Source organism: Leiobunum rupestre, chromosome 6 (assembly GCF_980474605.1).
Source record: "Leiobunum rupestre chromosome 6, qqLeiRupe1.1.hap1, whole genome shotgun sequence".
NCBI classification, from domain to species: domain Eukaryota; kingdom Metazoa; phylum Arthropoda; class Arachnida; order Opiliones; family Sclerosomatidae; genus Leiobunum; species Leiobunum rupestre.
Genome location: NC_143389.1, coordinates 36,195,330 through 36,204,591, shown reverse-complemented (window position 1 = coordinate 36,204,591; position 9,262 = coordinate 36,195,330).

The window sequence follows — 9,262 nt, the reverse complement described above, 5'->3', positions numbered from 1 at the left end:
ATATTCCCCAAAGTGACAAACTTATTGAATAATATTATATACATATGCTTAAAATAATGGTTAATTACCATAATTACTTACACTTTTAAAGAACCAATTTAAAAAATAAAAGGTCTAAAACTTACTAAGCCTGATCATTTAACCAACCACAAGTTCCACAACGGCGCCATTTTGTAAAAAAATTAACGTGAACGCTTCAGCTTCTCTACGGAACGCCAAGTTGGTCCACATTGTACTAAAATTACAACTGATATTCCTATTCCCAGTATTAACGGGTGCTTTTGAAAGCCTGAACATTGAGTCCCTTTAGATTCTTGATCCATGGAAGACCTTAGCGTTGGGAATGTAGACTGGTACGTTCTCAAAACCCTAAATACGTTTTTGGTATAGATATATATAGAACAGCGAGGTCCATTCTATCAGCTCACGGACAATCTCCCTGCTAAGTTACTCTCTATGTGACTAGCTTTCTAAGGTACTTCCCGTTAAGCGCTCGCTTTAAGACGTGGAGGGATAAAGGTGAGGGGGGTAAGAGAAAATGACGCTTAGAGGGGGGGGGGCAACCCCGCCCGGAGTCCATGATAATCGAGTAGCGGCGTTTTCAACCTAATGGTCATTTGATGTTGAACGGTCTTTTAAAAGTTACCAGGAGGGGGGGGGGGAAGGGACGCGTGTAAAAGGTGGCGGGAGGGGATCATAGAATTACAAATTAGATCAGTGATTCGCCGATAACGGACTTTTCACCGACTTCCAAAATTTCCGCCTCCTGCCGACCGAACCCCTTCGCGCGTGAAAGTTTGCTTTAAGCGCGTCGGAGGCGGGGGGAAAGGAGCGGGGGTCGCCAAAGATAGATAGCGACCGGAGAGGGTGTCGTCGAGGGGATGCTGGGAGATGTCGCAGCGGAGGTAAATAAAATATAATTACGGAGCCCCCCCCCTCCATCCGTCGCGTTGATTACGGCAGGATGACGCTTTCTGGAGAACATTCGCGTCGAGGTTGTTATTTACGCCCCACCCCGACAATTAAATCGATATCGCTTCTTAAAATGTGGTCGAGAGCGCGTTTGACAACCACCTGGCGTATCCGACTATGAAGTAAGGGTTATTATTCGACCAAACATTTCCGCGTTGTCGCCGTTTGGTTAGCGGACTTTGAGAGTCGCCAAAATGGATTTAATCTACAAATCTCTTTACCACGATGGTTATAAAAATAGTTGTTTATCGAAAAAGGACTGCGTTTTTAATGAAAGGTATATAGACCCATGATGAAAGTTGGGGGGCCGAAAATTAACATTTTTACCTGGTAACTCAGCATTTGGACGGAACATCCGTTTCCTTACTTCCGCCTGTATATTTCAATGGCGGTCACGTGGTTCAAAACGTCACCATGGGCCAAATAATGATAAATCCAGGACATGACTCTATGCGAAAAACCCGTCCAACAGCGCTAACACCCGATCACTATTGCCCCCTATTGGGAAAAACGCGCGATCGCGGACCTACGTCATTTTGGGAGCAAATTTTTTAGGGACAGTTTTCAAAAATAATACACGTGGTCGTCGTAGTAAATATCCTGGAATATTTATTCACAGTTATCATATATAGTGTGGTTATTAAAGGAAGTACTTATTTTTATACGTACTAAGTTCATAATTAGTATAATATATATAATTATTTAATATTAAACATATACTTTCCTAGAATCGTTAAAATTTATCAAAAAATGAGGGGCCAAATATGGCAGGATTTTCGAATTACAACCGCCACTTATTTACGAATTCCGACTCAGTCATCACTAGATGGCGTTCGGGAAACCGGAAACTTGCTTGATTTTGCCCCCAATTTTTTTTATTTTTTCCTCCTTTTCCCCCTTACTAAAATGGCCGCCTGTGTCTTTTAGTGGACGGCCGATTTAGTACGCGTGAAGGTACCAGAGTCATGTCCTGGATTTATCATTATTTGGCCCATGACGTCACAAACAGGATGTTCCGTCCAGAGGTCTCACTTAAGCCTCGTCTGCGGCCCCTCTTTTGTTATGGGTCTATTTTAAAACGATGAGCTATATTTGGTACCTTAGTCATTTAAAGGGTTCCAATATTGTCCGCTGCCTCCCATGGCTTTTCACACTTGCGGCGCTGATAATCGCTGATTGTGAAGGGAATAAAGGCAATTGATGGGGTCTTCCATAAAGAACGGGTAATTGGAGGTTCTATTCCCTTTAAAAAATTATATTACATTATTTTTACATTTCAGCCTCTAACAGTAAACAAAAATTCGCCGATGATCATTTCAAAATAGTATCTCTCCTTAAATACAAATAAACACATTGTTAATCCCGCATTTGGAATCGCAAATGTAGGCTTTGTTCATTGTTCTTAACAGCCTTTACTTTAGAGCAGCGTTGCCAGACGTACGATAATTATCGTACACGTCGATAATTTCGAGCGAATTTTTGGGACGTAAGATATTTTCAATGACGTACTATATAGTACGCATTTTTCGATATTCAGCTTGAGCGTACGATAATGTACGATAGTTTTTAAATGTGCTGAAAAACTGCGACTTTTAAACATAAGATTTAAATCTTTTAAACTTTAAATGTTATTAAAAAGTTTTGATTTCACAAGTTTAACGTCAGTATTTCACACACAATTCAAATTTATCGCCAGTTTTCAGGCGTACGATAATTAACTTCGGAATTTGAGTTTATTTTGGCTCTGGTACGATAATTTGAGTTTCAGGAATTGGCAACGCTGCTTCAGAGATCTATCTCGTTGATTTGGGCCCACGCTGCTGGAAAGGTCAAGATTACTCATCCTGGCTCGCATTGTCCACTCTCGCGGGGTAAAGTCACCGGTGACCCTTGCTATTGCACCACAGTGAGTCCGCTAAGATTTGTTGTTGGGCTTTCTTCTCCATCCAATTAGCGTCATCCGAGGGGACCCACTCGGACACTGGACGATATCTTGGTTCCGGAGAGAAGTTTAGTCTGTACTTTCCCTTACGCCACCTCAAATATATAAGACTTATTATAATAAAATAGTATTTTACAGTTTGACTCTCGTACATGGTTTAAATACCAGTCGACAATTTCCAGGCTTCGCAACATTCTTGATATTATTATATTTAGTTTCAAACGATTTCGTGATTACGAATGAATAAGTAAATATCTTACGAAGATGAAGTGTTCGCCAATTCACAGCCAACCTTAAGAGACTTTATTCCCAAAAGAAATGACACTATTAGCAAAGGGCAAACAGGCCGACTAAAAATATTAATCCAATTTCATCATCAGCTGGATGATGATCCCATTTTCGTAGGTGGCAATAGGGAGACCGTCGGCCGGGAGAACAGCCTTCCTTAAAAACGCCATTAAAGTAATGAAGCAGTTAACGCTCTTCAACCATTCCCTTTCCATCCACTCTATAAACTCGAGGAACACCGAAACGGTTAAAAGCGCCGAGAAAAGAGCGAGCAGGGGAGGGGGGGGGGCGTAAATCGGATAATCCCGCTGGAGAACCGCGAAGATCTAGGCTCCTTTCCGGTTTCCGTTTACCGAATTCCGGGCACATGACCGCGCGACACGGGGTGCTGAGACCGAGACGGCCGCGCGTGGGAGGACCCGGATAGCCCGAGTGTACAAAGGAAGCCGAGGGACCCCCAACCCGGACACTTTTATACGATAGAGCCGGGTCGCCGCCGAAATATCTCCGGCTCGCTTCATTTGAATAATCGGGGCCGGCGTAGGTGCGCTAAACAGGGCACACCAGCTGCGTTCGAGCTTATTGGATAATGAAGGAGTCTCTGCGCGCCAGAAAGAAGCTAAAGTCGCGACCCGTCGAGAAACGAGCGGCCGCGGAATTAGGATGGCTGCGAGACAAAAGCCTCCCTCTTCGCGAGGCTAGTTAGTTTGAAGAGGACGGAAAGGGAACAGCTACTTAGGCTGAAGAGCCGCTTATCATTTTCTCGCTTTCAATAACAACGAAATTTGTAATTGGATTAGTCCTCCTTAAAGGGCCAACTGGGTTCAATTGTCCTCCTTCGCAGCGGCCGAGCGACTTCGTCTCTTCCATCAACCTCGCCGGAGTCGGAGGGGAGTGGAGGGTTTCTTAAGATGCCCCCCCCTTCCTTTTCGACTTTCGAGTAGCGACGGATAGCCTCTTATTAGTTCGCCCCCCCTCTCATCTTCTTCTTCTCCTTCGTATCCCATTCTCGGGGCTTCTCTAATCCGTGGCACTTCCTCGCGAGGACGACCGGGAGGAATGGGTGTTGAACCGAAAGATCCCCCTTGATAGATAAGAATTAAAGCGCTTCCTACTTGGCTTCCTTCCCTCCGAACCGTTCGAGATCTTGGCTTTTGTACCCTCTCCAAGCCGCGCGCTTCTTTCATTTTTGATAGGCGACAGATGAAAGATTTCATCGCGCCCTCCCCCGATCGCGAAGACCCTCCGAGAATGGAAAAGGAGAAGGCCTCGAATGGCGCGCCCGGGCTGGAAATCAAGTTTCGAAGAAAAGACAGACTCGGATCCCATTCAACGTGGTAATCGAGTCTGATCGCTTCTAAAGACCAAATGTTTAAAGAATTAATAACCGCGGATCGACTCTTGACAAAACAGAAGCGGATTTTTCCAAAGTCGAACCGCGGCTGATGTGGAATTGGAAATATATAAACGCGGACTTTCGAGTTTAGACGGAAAAGTACTCGGGTGAGAGACCCTTTTTGTCAATGGAGAAAGTACGGACGATTCAATCGACTAAAAGAGGTACACTTTCGGGGCGGGCGAGGTTTGAGGCGCTATCTCTACGAGGCGACGAGTCATCCGGAACGCCTCTTCGTCGCTCCGCTTCACCTGTTTCTGGAGATCGACCACTAATCACTCTTAATTCAACAGTTTCCTCCGTACACAGTCGTCCGCTCTCGCCGACAAAACAACATTTTCCAGGCCGAGAATCGCCGCCTCTGATCGCGGTTTCCCTTCTTTCTTCGGCCGCTTCGAGAGAAAAAAGATATCAAATCTCATTCGGTTTCCACTCTCTATCGTAAATTGCGGCTCCACGGCGGCCCCATTAATGAGGTGCGTGGCTTCTTCCGACGAGCGCCCTAATGGCCAAGTATATAATCGTTACGCGTCTGCCAGCTTTGAAGCAACCGCTCTTCTCGCTCTTTTGTACGTAAAAATTACACGCGACTTCTCCGCCGGAATGGCTTAGTAGTAATCTTCGGGAGCTTATTTTACAGCGTTAGCTTGCGTTACATTACGTGCCGCGCTAACAGGCTCAAATGGAGGGCTTTGAAAATTCAATTTACCTCTACCATTTTGGAGACGAGAAGTGAACTTTTCCGATTATGTCCTTATTCAGAACGATTATACGTCTAAGGCCACGAGTCGTACAACTGCCAAACCAGGAAGCGGTAAATGTATATATCAAGATATATGGTGACGCGTTAGCAAGCGGACGAAGCCTGTAATAATAATAATAATCAGCTAGGCTAATACCCAAGGCATGCACCTTAGGTCTAAGTCATCGAGCGACTTTTAAAGCCTTTAATTCAGGTGGCCGGGTTACAATGCGTAGGAGGGTGGTGGCAAGCCCAGCAAGCCACGCGAGCCAACAGCTCCCTACGCTAACTATTACCGTTAACCTCAAATGCAGTCTGTCTTGTGAATAGCTCTCAGTAAAATATTTGAATGTGAAGAATAGGAAGTTTCACACTTATGTAACAATATTATACACTTATGGATATACGTATATATACCCTAGATTCGAAATAACTGCATCGCGCGAAGTCAATAACGCTTAAGGCTGATTTTCACTTGGGCCAAAACGCCACACAGGTGAACGTCGACGCAAAAATTTCCGTTAGGCCTAATACAATTTTATACGCGTCGAAGCTCGCCGTCGCGCCGTTTTGGTCCTAGTGAAAACCAGTCTTTACCCACTTTCTGCCGGAACGCCAAAACAATTAGCTCCGTAGTTACTATGGTAACCAACTATAGATAACGACTTTTCCGAAGTCACGTGTCGGAAGTGGGTAATCGGTTCGTTAAATAATCGTAATCGGAAAGCTCTCTGCAATCAAATTTATATTGTCTTAGGTAAAACTATGGAGGCGTGGTTTATAGCCGAGATTTTCGCTAGACGCATTGGTGGCACGTTGCCAATTGATACTTTTATATCTCTTATCCTCGCGCCAGTACAGTGCCACCGCTTAAGTAATTAATTAATTAGTTAATTACTAATTAATAATAATTAATTAATTAATTAGTTAATTTATTATTAACTACTAATTAATAATAATTAATTAATTAATTAATTAGTTAATTTATTATTAATTACTAATTAATAATAATTAATTAATTAATTAGTTAATTTATTATTAATTACTAATTAATATTAATTAATTAATTAGTTAATTTATTATTAATTACTAATTAATATTAATTAATTAATTAATTTATTTATTTATTTATTATTAATTAATTAGTAATTAATAATTAATTAATTAATTAATTAATTAATTAGTTAATTTATTATTAATTACTAATTAATAATAATTAATTATTTAATTAATTTATTTATTATTAATTACTAATTAATTAATAATTATTACACACTATCTCTGGTAACTCAGTTATTTGTAAAAATAAACAGTGTAAAAACATTTGTAAAAAGATATTGCATTTTGAAAAACCATTTTCAAAATTCATTTTGTATTTTTATTTTGAGCTGCAAAAGCCATTTTACATTTAGAAAAACTAGTTTACAAAATTCATTTTATATTTGTCATTTTGCATTATGGAGAAATTAGGGGCATTTTACATTTTGCATTTTGAGTAATGGAGAAAGTATTTTGCATTTTAAAATAGAAAGTACGAAGCTCCACCAACATCGATACGGTTCAATCAAAACGAAATATCTTTCAAATGAAATCAATATAATAAATAAGGCGAAACCTTTTCAGTAATTTGATATTAATATCCGCCCAATTTAATAAACACGTTCATCGTAGACCAAAAATCAAGATCTCTCGTTTCGCTTTGCGTAAATCTACGGAACCGGGGAAGAAACCTTAACGTCTGGACGAATAAATTAAGAAGAATATAGATTTGAGCTACAATTCGAATCCGTTGGAGCGCGTCGCGTTGCCTGAAATACATGTTTCGACGACGAATTCGAAGCGGCAGCCCGATTGCGAGACCAATGCGACGAATTCGGGTGATCTAAATCGCATTCGGGCTTTGAAGCGACAATGATTTGCGAAGGCTTTTAAAGAGAATGCGGTCGAACAGCAAAAGGGAAATGAGTACGCGTATTTCGCTATCGCGTTTTCTATTGTGAATACGGAGAGTCGCTTCCGAGTGCGCCTGTAAATGCGGATAGACATTCGCGGCTCAAAAAGACTAATCGGGGTAATCAACGCGAATATGATCGATTCGCGTGATTGGAACGGCGGAAAGGAAGCCATATTTCCGAGTTCTCCCAACCGTGCTCTTATACTTTTACTAGTCTACGAGTGCGCGCTATAGTCGTAGAGCTCGGCGAAACAGATAAATTAACCGCTAAAATTTCGATTAACTGTTTATTCGTGGATATTATCCAGACTAAAAAGCAATTTAACATGTAAAAATAATAGATTTGTTCGGATAATTTGTGGATAAATATGTGTTTTGGATAAAAATAAATAAAGTGATTAATTCTGATCCAAACGCCGAGCTCTATATAGTCGCGAGCAGGAATCCATACCTCTACTTGGAATGCATATCCTGCTGTATCGCGTATGCTAAGATCACTCTGACGGCTTTGGCCCCGCCTACGATAGATAAAATCCCCTGTGCGCGTGCTCCCCTCTCTCTTAGTTGTTTGTTAAGTTAAGATAGTGACGTCAAAAAAACAGTCAGCCACATCGAGACGAAAATCTGCCGCGATAAGCATTCCAAGTAGAGGTAACTCTAAAAAAGCTCAGCGCTGAGCTCAACGGTCAGCGTTTTTTTACTGAACGGGTTTTTTTGACTTCCGGTTTTTACGTCACGTTGCCCGTCCGTTGAGCAACGAAGTCATCAGCTGTAACTTGTAAGAGCACGTTTTTCCGTTGCTCAACGGTCACGTGACGTCGCAGCACGAAGTAAGGCCAGCTGCAGACGCCGCCACAGACTATATTTAACAAAATTTACAACAAGCGTAAAAAGCGTTCAACAAGAATAATAATTTTTCAGATACTTCGTTGAGAGTTATTGAACGCAGCCTTCTTTGAGAGTTATTAAACTAATAAAGCTGTGTCTCGTGACGTAAGAGCAACATTTTAACAAGATGGGCAAGACCACTTTGATTTTATAAAATCATCTATTAATTAATTAAACCGAGAGCGTTATTTTTAGGTCTTAGTAAGGTAAGTACCCCATTATATTTTTTTAACCATCAAAATTTGAAAATTAATGATTAACTATTACGCAGAACATTCTAAATTATCCAAAAACGAATCGAAGTTCTTAACAAAGGCTTGAAGAAAACCTCAATATTTTCCAGTTTTAACTGACAATCAAAAATTAGAGTTTCTACGTCATAGAAGTAACATTTAGCCACAACCCCGAACATTCAGCGATAAAACACCGACGCTGGTGTTATCTATGTCCTCAGTACGACAATGTTATTTCCAATATAAACTTTTAAAAGTAAATTTTAATGTGGTAGATCAGAGTTCTGATTAAAAATATTACCAACAATTCCTTATTTATGGATAATAATTTTAATTCTAGGAAGAATACGATATTAGCCGATTCCATTTTAGACGTATCCTTTGCGCTCAAAACTATAACCTCGCATCTCCCAATTCAGCCAAATAGTCACTTTCATAGGTCGATGAGAAGATCGAAACTCCCTTATAAGTATATTGCTCCTTGGTATATCTTTATAGCTCGTAATATATGTCATTATTCGGACGGGTGGGGATAAATTGAACGAGCTCCCTCTCCAGGTGATTTAATGAAGACACTTTTCACACTGTTCTCGCTCTCTGAGTTTGCTTCGCTGACATCTGATTTATTCGGGATGAATTCAAACGTTGCAAGCGCCCCGAATTTGTACCCTAATTAAAGTCCTTTAGTAGCCCCCCCCTGGCTTGTTGGTTCGAGTATGTATATACTGGCAGATATATTATGCAGGATCCATAAAGCAGGCTCTCGAGGAAGAGCGATTAATTTAGCCGTAAGCCATAGAAATTATTCCTATCAATTTTAAGTTCACTTTATTGCGCAGTCGCATTC